This window comes from Heptranchias perlo, chromosome 7 (assembly GCF_035084215.1).
Source record: "Heptranchias perlo isolate sHepPer1 chromosome 7, sHepPer1.hap1, whole genome shotgun sequence".
NCBI classification, from domain to species: Eukaryota; Metazoa; Chordata; class Chondrichthyes; order Hexanchiformes; family Hexanchidae; genus Heptranchias; species Heptranchias perlo.
Genome location: NC_090331.1, coordinates 47,830,026 through 47,847,022, shown reverse-complemented (window position 1 = coordinate 47,847,022; position 16,997 = coordinate 47,830,026). Strand labels below are relative to the sequence as shown.

The 16,997-nt window shown below is 42.7% G+C and overlaps 1 protein-coding gene across 5 annotated transcripts in view; it reads left to right on the top strand.

Annotated features, from left to right (window-relative positions):
• mylka (myosin, light chain kinase a) overlaps positions 1-16,997 on the top strand; it is a 316,681-nt gene that overhangs the window by 54,325 nt on the left and 245,359 nt on the right. For all 5 annotated transcript variants that reach the window (XM_067987458.1, XM_067987459.1, XM_067987462.1 and 2 more), the window contains exon 2: positions 1,716-1,847. The gene's annotated coding sequence lies outside the window, so the exon portion shown is untranslated. The remainder of the gene's footprint in view (positions 1-1,715; positions 1,848-16,997) is intronic.

The following is a 16,997-nucleotide window of genomic DNA, read 5'->3' as shown; positions in this document are numbered from 1 at the left end:
TATAGTCTAAATGCTGAAATCACACATTGTATCTTTTACTACAAATCAACGCAAGATCAACAGTCTTTTTGAGGGCGAAATCTTATTTCTGAATATTCACCTACAGTTCTTAACATACGTGCAATTATCTCATTACTTAGGTTTACTTATGTACTTTGTATCAAATACAAAATTAAAGGTTCAGGACAGTCCAAAGTTTTTCAAGACCTAAAACAGTCCCTGGATCATCAACAAATTTGGCTGCACGTTCACCAGATGAATTTACATCCTTAAAAAATTTGAATTAGGTTCTGATGAAGGGACACAGACCTGAAACATTAACCCTATATTCCTTTCTCCACAGATGCTGTCCAACATGTTGAGTGTTTCCAGGATATTTTGTTTTTACTTCAGATTTCCAGCATCTGCAGTGTTTGCTTTTTGTGTAAATGAATAATCTTTACATTTTTATTATATATATCCCTTTACTTATTTGTATTTATTTTTTATGTCTCACAATTTTTAAAGCTGAGAGTAAAAAAACAAGATGGCATGCAAAATGCACCAATTGGAGGGAGATAGCTGATATTGTGCTGTAATGGTGGACAGTTTTGTGCCTTGGTAACACTGGGGAATGGTCCAGTGTTTGACATTACTGCAGTTTGACAACATGGAGAGCCTTCTGATCTGACATTACTATAGAGGAATAATTTTGAGTTTGGCAGAACCATGGAAAGTGGAGTGGAGAATTAGCACAATTGGGATTTGAATGTGGGGCTTGGCTCACTGGTGGATTCCTGGTGACTGTCAGCAGGCAGGGGAGGGGCCGGATGTGGGTTTGACAACATTGCGGGGAGGGAGATCCCATGTGTGGCAGCATTGGTTTGTGACTTTCATAGGGAGGTCTGTGAACATTGAATTGGGTGGTTTGTGATTAGTGCCTAGATGTGTACCTCTGTGTCTGTCTGTCTCTCTCATAGCTATAAGAAAATGTAAATATTCTAATTACTATCAACAAAACACAGGTGATAATTAGAGCTTTCAAAATTAAACATATTTGTTTTTTATTTTAAGAAAATGAAGATGAGGGAAGACGATCTTTCTCTCTTGATCTCTGTTTCTGTCAGCTATTAGTAAGAATTGTAAACATTTTAATACTGTCAACATGAGATCTGATAATCAGGGATTATAAAATAACAGTTATTTTGTGGGTTATTGACTGTGACAAGGAAATGTGTCACCTTTAATTTTGAAAGTATCTATTCCAATGTCACCAGCTGTAAGAGGTCATTTAGATACTTATGAGTTTTCAATGAAACTCCTGCCCCAAGTATTGAAATTAAATATATTATAGATGCCTAATGTCAGACTTTTAAGTATAGCTTTTTATAACTAATCTCAAGTCTTTGGTCACCTGACTGATGACTAAATGTACCTCAAGTTGAGAACATTCCTTCTTTGTTGCACTGCTCACATGACAAGATATAAAGAATGAACAGCAGGGGTGGTTACTAAGGACTGTTACCAACTACATGTTTCCAGTGATTTTTGTCAATTTTTATAATAGTAAGTCAGATTATCAAACAGTATAAACTTGATTTGTTCCATAAATTTCTGTATATATTTTGCATATTATTTGGCAATAAGTACATTGTTTTGTCAATGTCAATGTACTTAGGATTGAACTTGCCATTGAAATATGAACATTAACCCTATGCATTTTCTTCTACATGTAGAAACGGTGTACCTATCTGCAGCTTTGGAGACTGACAAGGGACTTGAACCAATAGCAGTGAAAAAGCTCCTCCAGTTACTTCAGGGCTGTTATCAGCAATCAAAAAAGGACAGACCTTTTACTCTTGATTCAGGTAAGAGCCTCTCTTTTATATTATAGTAGTCACTAAAATGTTTTACATAACTCGAGACCTACAACAGTATTGTCTTATAAGATGCATACTTTGAAAAAGGATGTAATGTGTTGATCTTGCAATGAAATACTGGCAGACTTGCATATAGCTTAAGCCAACATATTGGATATGTGGTAGTGGGAATATTTGGTCAGGCATACATTAATTCCCCATCCATAATAATGGAATACTGCTTGACAGGAACCATTTGGACAGGGGATTGCTACATCATAAACATGTTTCTTAGCCAGTACTGCAAATGATCCATTACTGGATTGAAAATATATAAATACTGAGACAAAAGTAATAGTCAGAGCGTCGGCTGAATGTAATTAGGCAAGAACAGTCAACCTTAATGAATGCCAATTTAGATTTTTTCGTCATCCAAGTTGATTCTGAGGTGATGTGTAAAAAATATCTACTAAAAATTAAGCATATTACTAAAATGATGTGCTTGGCTCAGTGCTGTGACCGAGGACCATGGACTCAGCAACCATCATTTTTGAAAGTTGTTGAGAGCTAAATATGAACGTGAGATTAGTATAATGGCTGTAGCTATCCTGATATGCAGGATGGAAATTTTTGAATTAAAAAGCCCAGTATAAAAGAATTCAAACTTTAACAAATTGGGAGATACTCCAGTAAAACAGATTTTGTGTGCCTTGTGTGGAGTGTTCCTTTAAGAATCAGGGCAGCGTCCTAGGCCCAACTATCTTCAGCTGTTCCATCAATGTCCATCCCTTCATCATAAAGTCAGAAGTGGGGATGCTTGTTGATGATTGCACAGTGTTCAGCTCCATTCCTTAGATAATGAAGCAGTTCATGCTCGCATGCAGCAAGACCTGGTTAACCTCCAGGCTTAGGCTGATAAGTGTCAAGTAACATTCATGCCAAACAAGTGACAGGCAATGACCATCTCCAACAAGAGAGAGCATAACCACATCCTCATGACATTCAATGGCATTACTATCACTGAATCTCCCACCATTAACATCCTGGGAGTCACTATTGACCAGAAACCCAACTGGATGAGCCACGTAAATGCTGTGGCTACACGAACAGGTCAGAGGCTGGGTATTCTGTGGTGAGTGACTCACCTCCTGACTCCCCAAAGCACCTCCACCACATACAAGGTACAAGTCAGGAATGTGATGGAATACTCCCAATTGCCTGGATGAGTGCAGCTGCAATAACACTCAAGAAGCTCGACACCATCCAGGATAAAGTAATCCGCTTGATTGGCACCATATCCACCAAATTAAACATCCACTCACTCCACCAACAGTGTATCGTGGCTGCACTGTGTACTGTCCACAAAATCTGCAACCTTCACCACCTAAAAGGACAAGGGCAGCAGGTGCATGGGAGCACCATCACCTCCAAGTGCCCCTCTGCAAGTCATACACCATCCCGACTTGGACATATATCACTGTTCCTTCATCATCCCTGGGTCAAAATCCTGGAACTATCTACCTTAACAGCATTGTAGGAATACCTTCACCATTGACTGCAGTGGTTCAAGAAGAAGGCCCACCATCGCCTTCTCAAGGGCAACAAGCGCTGGGCAATAAATGCCAGCTCTGCTAGTGATGCCCATATCCCAAGACTGAATAATAAAGGGCAAGTATCAACTGCATCTAACATTCTCATTTTTTAAAAAAAAGATCTTTTGATGTATCTTGTTCTTTGGTTTTCATAGTAGGTATTTGGTTGTGATGGATATTTAACTATTGTTTGAAAATCAGAACTTGCTCAGGATAGTTATTCTTTATCTACATTGTGCTCTTATTCCAAATGAATCCTTCAATGAGAGTAATAAATTCTCAGACTCATTCACTCAAACTTAAACTAATCTAATTTACTATTTCATCTTTGTAAACAGGAGAGTTACTTTAGTTCTTAAACACGGAGCAATTATTTTGGATGAATCGAAATAGATTTTAGCATGTCTTGGTCTCCCTAAATAAAAGCTATATGAAGGTATTCTTTGCATAAGGAAGAGTATTTATCAACACTAAACTAAATATAAGGAAAGCTTATCAAGTTACTTCAAAAGAAAGAATATTTGATCTTGATTGTAATTATGTATTTCTGCCTGGTTAAGAAAATTGCATTACATATGGGTCTGATAGATACAGATGTTATTTAAGATTTCTTTAATTCCAGTGTCTCAGCAATGACTTATTTCTCAGTAGTCCTGGTCATAGTGACTGAGGGAAAGAAAATGTAAGATCTGTTCATGGGCCTTAATGGAGTTAGGATACGCACAATGACTGTAAATACTAACACCCCTACTTCTTACAGTTAGTCACAATGTTTAACTCACTGCTGATGTACTTCAATTACTAATTCCCCAATAGATATTTTAAACTCTAATGAATATAATTGTCTTCCAATTTAATCACAATTACATAGACAACTACCAGTCTGAATTTTTTCCCCTCTTTTGACCATCTTTTCCTACAAAATACACACTTATGCCTTTTCCCCGAGAACACAAGTATTATCTCCTTCCCTACACCCACTCAGGCCCCAGTTAAAATGCCATCGGGGTTCTATTGACATCATAGATCCCTATTAGCATTTATGTATCAGGCTTCGACCTTACTCCGGTAGGGACTCATCCACTACCAAAACCGATGGTGTTAAAATTGGAAGTCGGCAGGAATGGAGTCACTCCATTTTGACAGCTCGCCTGCTCCATTCCAACCAAGTGGGGAGAATTCAAATTTACCCCATAATGCCCGAGGAGTGACCTTGCACATACTACTATGCAAAGTACCAAAATATATGGAAAAAAGTAGCCACATAAATATTTTAGGGTGACTGATCCCAGGCAGCAGTCAGGGGGAGCCAATGGCCTTCCTGCTATGGAGTCTCTGGGAGGCCGCAGCTGACAGGCCTTATTTACATTCCTCTGGCCAGCTGCCCGTCCGAAACGGGCTGAAAGAGGCGGCTGCTTGGCTGCGGGCAGGTCAAAATCGCAGAGTCTGGAGACTGCCTGATGGCACTAAGGTAAGTAGAGGGGAGGTGGGGTGGGGTGGGGGGTAAGGAGAGTTGGTGCCGTTTTGCGGGTTGGAAGTGGAAAGGGATCCTGGGGCAACAGAGGCTCAGACTTTACGTGTGGGGCCCGGAGGAGCATTCCTGATTTTGACCTCCTTCCCTGCCAGCTTTTACTGAACAGGGCACCTGCAGCGGATGCCCTGCTCAGTAGGCCATTAAAATGCCACTGGGATCCTATTGACATCACAGCACTCTAATTAGCATCTCTTCATGATACTGCCCCTGAATCAGATGGGCACCTCGGTCGCCTAACATAACGGCCCAATTAAGATGGCGTCGGCAGTAAGTCTTTAACAGCTATAGAGACTACGTGCCTGCCCCGTTCCTGCCAGGTGGGTTGGGTTAAAATTCCCCTTCTTATGTTGGCGTCAGTCCATTGAATCCAATTATAGCAAGATTCTTTCTGCTAAGAGCAGAAGCTCTGTTCCAGGCTGAGAAACTGTGCGCATATTACTTTCAACCAACATCTTGTGCTATACCACATTTGCTTCCCCTCTCTGGTTTCAATCCAATGTGCCAAAGTGATATTTTGACCATTTTTCCATTTAGGAAAAGGAAGAGTTCCCTTTAAGTGTTCTGTTTTAAAGCATAGTGTATTCACACAAGTTTAAAAAGTTGGCTCTGAGATGAGAGGTGGTTAAGATGCTAATGAGCTAACTTTGATGTTGTTTCCCAATGGACTGTTGACGATGAGTTGTTCATTAGCTTGTCTAAGTATTTGATAAACGACTTGCACCCATTGTGTTAGAGTATCGCTGGTCCTGGACGTTCAGCAGGGGATCCGACATGCTTTCTTTTTCTGGCTATTAACAGCAAGAGATACAACACAGAGACAGACCCAGGCAGTGAGGCAGCAAGGGCTGTGAAAAGATTGAAACACAAAAGAGGGTAGTCAGAAACCATTTTGCTCAAGTCAAGTCAGACAACCTGCTGATGTGGGGAAGCGTATCATGCTCATTTTGTGTTGTGTTATCATACAAAGATAAGTTATACTAAATGTACTAAGTCAGTCGGATCATAACTGCTGTTTTGTACGCTCACTTTATTGTGACCTTATTGATTCGTATGAAGCCTCATCTCACAAAGTGTTTGATCAGTTCGCCTTCGGAGGGATTGAAGAAGTACATAAGCGAAAGACAGTGTTGGACTGTTTCTCAAAGGTTTTTCAAATGTATGTATAATTTGCCATCAGTTGGAGATTCAATATAAATGAAGAAACTTTTAAAATCCCTAATCTGTGCCCCCTTATCTTTCCTTGGGACGATACTCATCTGCTTACAGCTAGCAGTCTGCTCCCTGATCTTATCCATAATTCCATTCAATCCTGCTACACAATCTTTTTGTCCTTTCCTTGGGGATACCTGTCCCCAACAAATTTGGACGCCAAGATCATAGTGACATACTAACCCCTGCCACAGAGACAAATGAGAAACTGGACCAGACCAACAAGCCCAGGAAGTGCAGTAACAGAGCCAGTAGGCAAAGCTGTAAAGACAGGACCTGACCCTGAAGGGGAAAACGTACAAATGGCACGCCAACAGCAACCAAACGTGACCTGGAAAGTGGAACCTACCAAGGCCATTCTGGTATTGGGAGATTCTAACCTCTCCCACATAAAAAGATACCCGATTCCAATCACGCAAATTGACAGCTTTCCGGGAGCTAACTTCACCCATGCCATAGCAATCCTGGGCAAATTGCAACCTTGCCCAGAAGCTAATAAAGTGCTGCTCTCGATTGGCATCATTAACCGAACACAGAGAGCACTGACTGCAATTAAGCAACTGCAGTCACTACTAAAAGTAGCAAAAAATAAATTCTCAAATGCACAAATCTGGGTGCCCGAAATCAATTTCAGAGAAACACTCCCACAAACAGAAAAGGACACAATCTGTGAGTTAAATCAGTATATAAAAACCCAAACCTACATACCGGCAGTAGCCACCAGATCCTCCAGAGTGGGCCCTGACCAAATCCACTGGACAGAAAACACAGCACACGTTCTAATAAATCACTGGATGAAATCTTTAAACTAAAGAGGCATTACCCAAGAAAAGCAGAGCCTAAGTCTAGGAAAAACCATCATTAATATTCCCAAGTTCTTTACCCCCACATAAAAACAGGAAAGGGTTTGAAACAAAGGCCTCACCTTTGTACCTGCCACAAGACACTGTAAAGAGCAGATTCAGGTGGACTTAAACAGGTTTTACAGAAAAATAAAACTGACCGACTACTTCAGCAGCCCAAAACAAACAACTTTTCACACCACTGTCAGAATGGACCCCTCAAAATAACCAGATAGACCCTGAATTTTTAAACTTCACCAAAAAAACACAATCAGAAATAGAAAAAATCCCCACATCAAAAGTTAAACAAAACCTCACCAGAAAAGAAAGCAGGGCAATTATGGATCTAAGAAGCAACCTAGACATCATCATAAAGCCAGCAGATAAGGGCAGCAGTACCTGTTTGAAGCACACAGACAATTAAATAATACAAACCACTACACTAAGTTAACAAAATCAATCTATGAGGAAACACAAAAAGAAATTGAAAACATATGAACACAACTGAAGGCAATCACATCAATCAGAAATAGGTCGAAAACCTGAGGGAGGAACAACCGCAACCCAGAAAATTCTACATACTCCCCAAAATACATAAGCATCCAGACACATGGACAGTATCAGGAGAAATCCCACCAGAAAGACCCATTGTGTCAGACTGTGGTATCGAATCCTACAATGTAGCAGAATACATCGACTCATTCCTAAACCCCCCATCACAGAAACACCCCAGCTATATCAAAGACACATACCACTTTACAGCAATAGTGAACTCACTGACTGTACCCTCGAACACAATACTTTTTACAATGGATATTGAAAGCCTATACACAAATATAAAAACAGACCGAGGCACACCGACAGTTGAAAACATCCTCAGAAAATTCCCCCAGCCCAACAGACCCGATGCAGCTATAATCCAGTTACTACACCTGGGACTAACAAAAAATGACTTTGAATTCAATGATGAATTCAATCTCCAAATTAAAGGCACAACCATGGGCAAGAAATTTGCTGCGGCCTGCGCAAACATATACATGGCAGTCTGGGAAAACAGCGTCTTTGAAAAGTGTCCTCGGCTCCTGCTGTGTTACGGTAGATATCTGGATGACATATGGGGAATTTGGAGAGACACAGAAACAGAATTAGAAGAATTTATTAACATCCTCAACAAACCAACTACCAGATTACAAACTGAACTACAAGCAGTGCATTCCCTTATCTCCATCCATTCTCAAATGCAGGACACGACTGCCATTGTCCTTTGCCAAATGACCTATGAGAAAGATGCTGTCCATAACCCACAAGGACACACCCACACACCCCCCCCTTCTGGTTACTTGCAAAGTCACAGCTTTTTTATTCAAAAAATATACTTTATTCATAAAATTTGCAGCAATACATACAATACAGTTGTCATATCATGTTCCAAACGTACACAATACAGATCATACAATTTGCAGGTTACATCAAGTACAGTTCAATGAACACATTGGACATAATTACAGTTCATGACACTCTAGGGTGCCTCATTGCATTACACTCAATACAGATTATTGATAACAGGTACGTTACAGATTCTTTACAGGTTCATTACAGAATCATTACAGGTACATTACATCAATTAGAATTTTACATTCTGCCTGAGAGGGTTTTTCCCTGATTTCAGCCCCTCGGTATACAATGGCGGGAAGGCGCTAAACGGTTGCCTTTCCCCACAGAGCCTTTGCGGCGGCCGCACCCATCCTTAGTGTGTCTCTGAGCACGTAGTCCTGGACCTTGGAATGTGCCAGTCTGCAACACTCGGTCGAGGACAGCTCCTTCCACTGGAAGACCAGCAAGTTTCGGGCAGACCAAAGGGCGTCTTTCACCGAGTTGATGGTCTTCCAGCAGCAGTTGATGTCCGTCTCAGTGTGCGTCCCCGGGAACAGCCCGTAGAGCACAGAATCCTGTGTTACGGAACTGCTCGGGACGAACCTGGACAGATACCACTGCATCTCTCTCCAGACCTTCTTTGCAAAGGCACATTCCAGAAGGAGATGGCTGACGGTCTCGTCTCCACCGCAGCCTCCTCGGGGACAGCGCGCGGTGGCGCTGAGAGTCTGGGAGTGCATGAAGGATCTGATGGGAAGGGCCCTTCTCACCACCAGCCAAGCTAGGTCTTGGTGCTTGTTTGAAAGCTCTGGCGATGAGGCGTTCTGCCAAGTGACATTGACAGTTTGCTCGGGGAACCAACCGACAGGATCCACCATCTCCTTTTCCCGCAGGGTCTCGAGGACGTTGCGTTCGGACCACTTGCTGATCGCCTTGTGGTCAAAGGTGTTTTTCTGCACAAACTTTTCCACGAAGGACAGGTGGGGCGGAACGGTCCAACTGGACGGAGCGTTCCGTGGCAGCGTGGCCAGGCCCATCCTTCTCAACACCGGGGACAGGTAGAACCTCAGCACGTAGTGACACTTTATGTTTGCGTACCGAGGGTCTACGCACAGCTTGATGCAGCCGCACACAAAGGTGGCCATCAGGATGAGGGCCACGTTGGGCACGCCTTACCCCCCCTTTCTCTGGAGATTTGTACATCGTGACCCTGCGGACACAGTCCATTTTTGATCTCCAGACAAAGCGGAAGATGGCTCGGGTGACTGTCGCAGCGCACGAGCGAGGTATGGGCCAGACCTGCGCCACGTACAGCAACACCGAGAGCACCTCGCACCTGATGACCAGGTTCTTGCCCACGATCGAGAGGGATCGTCGATCCCACAGTCCCAGTTTCTGCTTAACCTTGGCAATACGCTCCTCCCAGTTTTTGGTGCACGCCCCAGCCCCCCTGAATCAGATCCCCAGCACCTTCAGGTAATCCGACCTGACGGTGAAGGGGACAAAGGATCGGTCGGTCCAGTTCCCAAAAAACATGGCCTCGTTCTTGCTGCGATTTACCCTGGCCCGCGAGGCCAGTTCGAACTGGTCGCAGATGCTCATCAATCTGCGGACCGACAGCTGATCCGAGCAAAAGACGGCGACGTCGTCCATGTACAGGGAGGCCTCCGCTGCCTGGAATCATCACCCCTCTTATGCCCGCATCCCTGCTGATGGACTCAGCAAAGGGTTCGATGCAACACACGAACAAGACGGAGGAGAGAGGACAGCCCTGCCTGACTCCAGATTTGATCGGAAAGCTTTCTGATTCCCACCTGTTGATTGAAACTGCGCTACTGACGTCTGTGTAGAGTAGTTGGATCCAATTGTGGATTCCCTCCCCAAACCCCATTTTGGAGAGCACGTCCATCATGTACGTGTGGGATATTCTGTCAAAGGCCTTCTCCTGGTCCAGGCTGATCAGGCAGGTGTTCACCCCGCTGTCCTGTACGTTGGCGATCGTATCCCTGAGTAGCGCCAGGCTATCAGAGATCTTCCTGCCGGGTACGGCGCAGGTCTGATTGGGGTGGATCACCACCTCCAGGCCTGACTTGACCCAATTGGCGATGACCTTGGACAGAATTTTGTAGTCCACGTTAAGTAGTGAGATGGATCGCCAATTTTTGATTTCTTCCCTCTCCCCCTTCCGCTTGTAGACGAGGGTGATGATGCCTTTCCTCATGGAGTCTGACATGCTGCCTGCCAGGAGCATACCCCCGTACACTTCCAGCAGGTCTGGGCCTATCCAGTCCCATAGAGCCGAGTACAACTCCACCGGTAAGCCGTCGCTTCCGGGAGTCCTACTCTTCTCGAAGGAACGGACGGCCTTTGTCAGTTCGTCCAGAGTTAGTGGGTGATCCAGACTCTCCTGCTTGCTGTCGTCTAGAACCTCCGTGATAGACGACAAGAAGGACTGGGAGGCCGCGCTGTCTGTGGGCTTTGCGTCCTACAGTCCGGCATAAAAGGATTTGCAGATCTTCAGTATGTCGGGCTGCGAGGATGTGACCGAGCCGTCCTCTTCCTTCAGGCTGCTGAAGTCATAGCTAATCCACGTATGTACAAAACTTGAGGATTTCAATCAGGCAACCACAATTCTTTGCACTGTGCTAAGACAGAGGGGATACACAAAAAGATTCCGCAGACATGTTAAGTCAAATTTCCTGAGGGAACTATACAACCCACAGCCACGAAACAGTGAGACGACCACAAATAACATACTGCACAATGGCCAAATAAATAAACAGAGTACTTAAAAACCACTCTGAAAGACTAAAAGGGGATGTGAACACACAGCCGGTACAGCATAACATCAGCTTTTAAAAGGGGCAAAAATCTACAAGACCTATTGGTCAGCAGCAGAGTGAGGAAACAGGCAACTCAAAACTATGGTAACCGGAAATGTGGGACATGTAAACACCAAATAATCCAAAAAAATGACACAAAACAGGAGCATGGGAAAAACAGCCTTAATAAACCAAAGGATTACATGTAAACAGCACAATGTAATCTACGTAATCTGTGCAAACAGTGTCACATCTTATATATAGGGAAAACAGGGAACAATCTAAGAACCAGACTTACAAGGCACCTCAGTGCCATTAGAACAGAAAATGAAGACAAAGCTATCACTAGATATTTCATGGAACATGGCGTCAAGCCCCTGGCAATTATAGGGCTTGAAACCAGCATGAACTGGACACCCACACAATAGAAAAGGAGAGAGAGGCACTGGATTGCAAAACTAGAAACCCAATCACCAAATGGCCTGCATTAGACATAATGCAGGAGAACTCTGACCTGACCCGGACTCTAACTCTAAATACCCCAAAACAAACCCACCCCCCCAACCCGACTCCTAACTACTACCCAGGACCCCAACCCTAAATCTAATCCTAACCACCCCAGACCCCACCTCTACGCCCCAACCCTAATCCTAACTATTCCAGAACCCAACCTTACCCCGCATCCTAACTATCCTGGACCTTAACCCTTAATCCTTACCCCAACCCTAACCCCTAACCGGATGGATTGCATCCGCAAATATTAAAAGAAGTTAGGGAAGAGATAGCAGAGGCACTATTACACACATATATAAAAATTCATTAGAAAAGGGAATAGTGCCAGAGGACTGGTCGGCAGCTAATGTTATTCCTGTATTTAAAAAGGGAGATAGAACATGTCCGAGGAACTATAGACCAGTTAGCTTAACATCAGGTAATGGAATCTTTACTCAAAAGATGTAATAGGAAGACATCTAGAGAACAAAAATATAATAAAGTAATAAACAATAGTCAGCATGGATTTCAGAAGGGAAAGTCATGAACCTTATTGAATTCTTTGAAGAAGTAACAGAAAGAGTAGACATGGGTAATGCAGTAGATGTAATGTATTTGGATTTTCAAAAAGGCCTTCGGTAAGGTACTACATTGTAGACTCAGGACTAAGGTCAGAGCATGTGGAGACAGGGGACAGGTAACAGAATGGATAGCAAGTTGGCTTCAAAACAAAAGAGAGTTGGGGTTAAGGGTAGCTACTCAGACCGGCAAAAGGTGGGAAGTGCTGGGACCACTGTTGTTCACAGTTTATATTAACGATTTGGATTCAATGATTTCAAAATTTGTGGACGACACCAAATTGGAGGGTGTAGTTAATACAAAGGAAGAATGCGTCAAAATGTAAGAGGACATTAATAAACTTGCAGAATGGGCGTGTAATTGGCAAATGAATTTCAATATAGACAAATGTGAGGTGGTGCATTTTGGTAGGAAGAAGAAAGTGGCCACGTACTGCTTGGATAATAAGAGTCTAAATGGGATAGAGGAGCAGAGGGACCTCGGGGCACAGATACACAAATCATTAAAAGTAGTGACGCAGGTTAATAAGGCCATAAAAAAGGCAAACCAAGCACTAGGGTTCATTTCTGGAGGGATTGAATTGAAAAGCAAAGCAGTTATGTTCAACTTGTATAGAACCTTGTTTAGACCACACTTGGAGTACTGTGCACAGTTCTGTTCTCCATATTATAGAAAGGATGTCGAGACATTGGAGAAGGTGCAAAAAAGATTCACAAGGATGATACCAGAACAGAGAGGATATCCTTATCAGGAAAGGCAGAACAGGTTGGGGCTTTTTTCTCTCGAAAAGGCGGCTGAGGTTTGACCTGATTGAGGTCTTTAAGATAATGAAAGGGTTTGACGTAGACGTAGAAAAAATGTTTCCACTTGTGGAGGAGTCCAAAACTGAAGGTTATAAATATAAAAGAGTTACTGATAAATCTAATCGGGGATTCAGGACAAACTTCTTTACCCAAAGAGTGGCAAGAGTATGGAACACGCTATCACAAGGAGTAGTTGAGGCAATTAACAGATGCTTTTAAGGGGAAGCTAGATAAGCACATAAGGGAGAAAGGAATAGAAAGGTATCCTGATAGGGTTAGATGAAGTAGGGAGGGAGGAGGCTCGTGTGGAGCATAAACGCCGGCATAGACCAGTTGGACCAAATGGCCTCTTTTTTTGTGCTGTAGTTTCGATGTAACATTAACCCCACAAATGTGCAGCTGTAGCATCTCACCAGGGACCAAATGAAATTGTCTTCTTACATGTGCAGGCGGGTTTCGTTGAGTCACTGCTCTGAGACCAACGGAAGGTAAGCTAAGTTGCCATTTAGCTAAAGGTCATTAATACATGTTATCACAAGATAGGTTTGGATGAAGCAGGCATTTCACCCCATTTGATTTAATCCTACCAGAATACAAACTCCGTTGTTTTCCCATTTTAGAACTAGCTTTTTCTTAAACCCCCAAATGGATAGGGTGATCCTAGCGAGACAAGCTGCAATACGCTTACCAGTGACCTGCTGAGATAACGTTCATGGCTTTAGCCGGTTAAACTCCAGCACTACCAGATGAAGATTCCTAAGGCTTTGCTTTGCCAATTTGATTTAGGCTGTTTAGATTTAGGTGAGCAGGAATGTGTCCTTACAGGGAGAGATTATGCACTCCATATTGGGCAAACTGAAACTTGACAATTGTGCATAGATTTCTCAGCAGCTTTAGTGTTACCAACTGAGATAAGAGAACACCAAGAGAACATAAATGGGCTCGTGTCAATTCCAGTGAGCAAATTGTAGTAACAAAGAAACATTTATATAGTGCCTTTTACTACTTCAATACATCCCAAATTGTTTTACAGCCACTGAAGTACTTTTAAAGTGTAGTCACTGTTGCAATGTAGGAACCCTGGCAGCCTATTTGCACACAGCAAGATCCCACAAACAGCAAAGAGATAATGACCAGATAATCTGTTTTACTGATGTTGGTTGAGGGATAAATATTGGCCAGGACACCAGGGAGAACTCCCTTGCTCTTCTTGGAATAGTGCCATAGGATCTTTTACATTCATCTGAGGGTGCAGATAGGGCCTCGGTTTAACATCTCATCTGAAAGCCAGCAGCTCCGACAGTGCAGCACTCCCTCAATACTGCACTGAAGTGTCTGCCTAGATTATGTGCTCAAGTCTCTGCAGAGGACTTGAACCTATAATCTTCTGACTCAGAGGTATGAGTGCTACCAATGAGCCAAGGCTGACTAGGTTCTGTTCAGTGCCAGAGCAATGTTAAATTACCAGATATTTTATGTGGAAAAATCACAATTCAAAGAAAGAAAGACTGGCATTTATATAGTGCCTTTTACAACCTCAGGACATCCCAAAGCGCTTTGCAGCCACTGAAGTACTTTTGAAATGTGGACACAGTTGTAATGTAGGAAATGCGGCAGCCAAATTGCGCACAGCAAGGTCTCACAAACAGCAATGAGATAATGACCAGATAATCTGTTTTAGTGATGCTGGTTGAGGGATAAATATTGACCAGGACACTGGGGAGCGCTCTTCTGCTCGTCTTCAAAATAGTTCCATGGGATCTTTCACATCCACCTGGGGCCTCGGTTTAATATCTCATCCAAAAGAAGACATCTCCAACAGTGCAGCACTCCCTCAGTTAATAGTGCACAAGGGCTCGCTTACTGCAGTGGTCCTTGGCATTGAGCACAAGAGAAATATCTGATGGAACAAAATCAAAGTGAAATAAGGTAGAAGCAAGAAAGCATCAAAATAAGAATGACAAGCTTCAATCTTATATTTTGGTTCTTAAATGCTGAAAGACACAGACATTAGCAGATTGAAATACAGCTCTAGAGGAGTCAGCTGACCGCTGAAGCAGTATCTGCAGCAAACATTAGCTGACTCCTGACAAGTTTGTATATGGAAAGCCTCACAGAATGCAGGCTGATGTTTAGAATACTGTAATTGAAATGCCATTATGGCAAGGTGCCTGTATGTAGAAAGTCAGTTTCTGATTATTTGGCTAATCCTAAGCATAGCCATTGTTGATGGAATCAACATATTGAATCATTTTATACAGAATATGAAATATACTATTACAGGTTTCGAGATTCTCTGTGTGGCTGAAGGCCAGACAGCTTACATACTTTCCTTTCTCACTGAGGTCATATGCTTATTTTGTGAAATTAATTGCTAATAAATCTATTTCAGATACACTGGTATCACCCTCATCTAAATTATTGTGTCCTTACTGACCAATCAAGAATGACTTTGAATGGTGTGAATGGTAGTTTGAATGACTGAGACCAGCATGAACTTGTAACGTCAAAAAAATACAGAGCATGTTTCTTTGGGGGAAAGAGTAATAAAACTACACTCAATTTCTATCCAGTGTTATAAAATAGCTGACAGTCCAACTGAATGAATGTGATATATAAACAGTGCAGACTCGTTTACTACACTGCTATAGCAAGTATTATCACCTTTTTGCGGCAGGTTCTAATCTCTTTAATCAAATAGTTCGAATCAGGTTTGTGTACAGTAATACCCTAAACTCATTAACACCTTGATACAGATAAGGACATGAGAGCTGAATGCCAGAGGAGAGGTGAGAGTAGCTGCCTTTGCCATCAAGACACCAAGGAGCCCTAGCATAACTAAGGATCTAGTATCTGGAGTCATACCTGACAGAAAGGAAGATTGTTGTGATTGTCAGGGGTTAATCATCACAGCTCAAAGACATTACTGCAGGAGTTCCTCACAGAAGTGTCCTTGGCCCAACCATCTTCAGCTGGTTCATCAATGGCCGACCCTCCGCCATAAAAGTAAAAAATGGGGCTGTTCCTTGACAATTCCACTGTTCAGCTCCAGTCACAAGTCGTCTGATAATGAAGCAGCCCAGGCCAGTCTATAGTAGGTCCTTGATAACCTCCAGACTTGCACTGACAAGCACCAGGTACCCTGCGCACTATGCAAGTGCCAGGTAATGATCATTTCGAAGAAGAGAAAGCCCAGTCATCTCCCCGACATTCAATTGCAGTACCATTGCCAAATCTCTAACCATTAACATTTTGCGGGTCACCATTGACCAGAAGCTTAACTGGACTGGCCGTATCAACATTATGGCTACAAGAGCAGGGCTGAGATTTTTTTTTCAATGTGTTATGCATGTTCTGACTCATCCACTATCTACAAGGCTCAAGTCAGGAGTGTGCTGGAGTACTCACCAGTCGCCTGGATGGATGCAGCTACAACATTCAGGAAGCTCATTATCCAGGACATAGCAGTTGATTTGATTGGTGCCCCTGCCGCTGGACTCATTATCCACTCCTTCCATCATACTACAACTGCAGTATGTGTGATCTACAGAATGCATTAAAGCAACTCACCAAGGTTACTTTGACAGCACATCATTCCCTACCACCTCTATCACTGAGAAGGACAAGAGCAACAATGTTGTGGGAACAGCATCATGTCCAAGTTTTTAGCGCAACTAGGGATGGGTAATAAATGTGACCTTGCCAGCATTGCTCATATCTAAGAACAAATAAAACAAATTAGTTGGACTGTAATTCAACATGTGCTGGAAGGGAAAGTGCTGTATCAATGTCAAAAAATATGAATTCAGTTCAGATTAAGGGGTTCAAAATGTATTTGAATATGATATAAAAAGATTAAAAATAGGTTACTGTTTAAATAAAAAACGAAATGACTACTTTACTAAGCACATT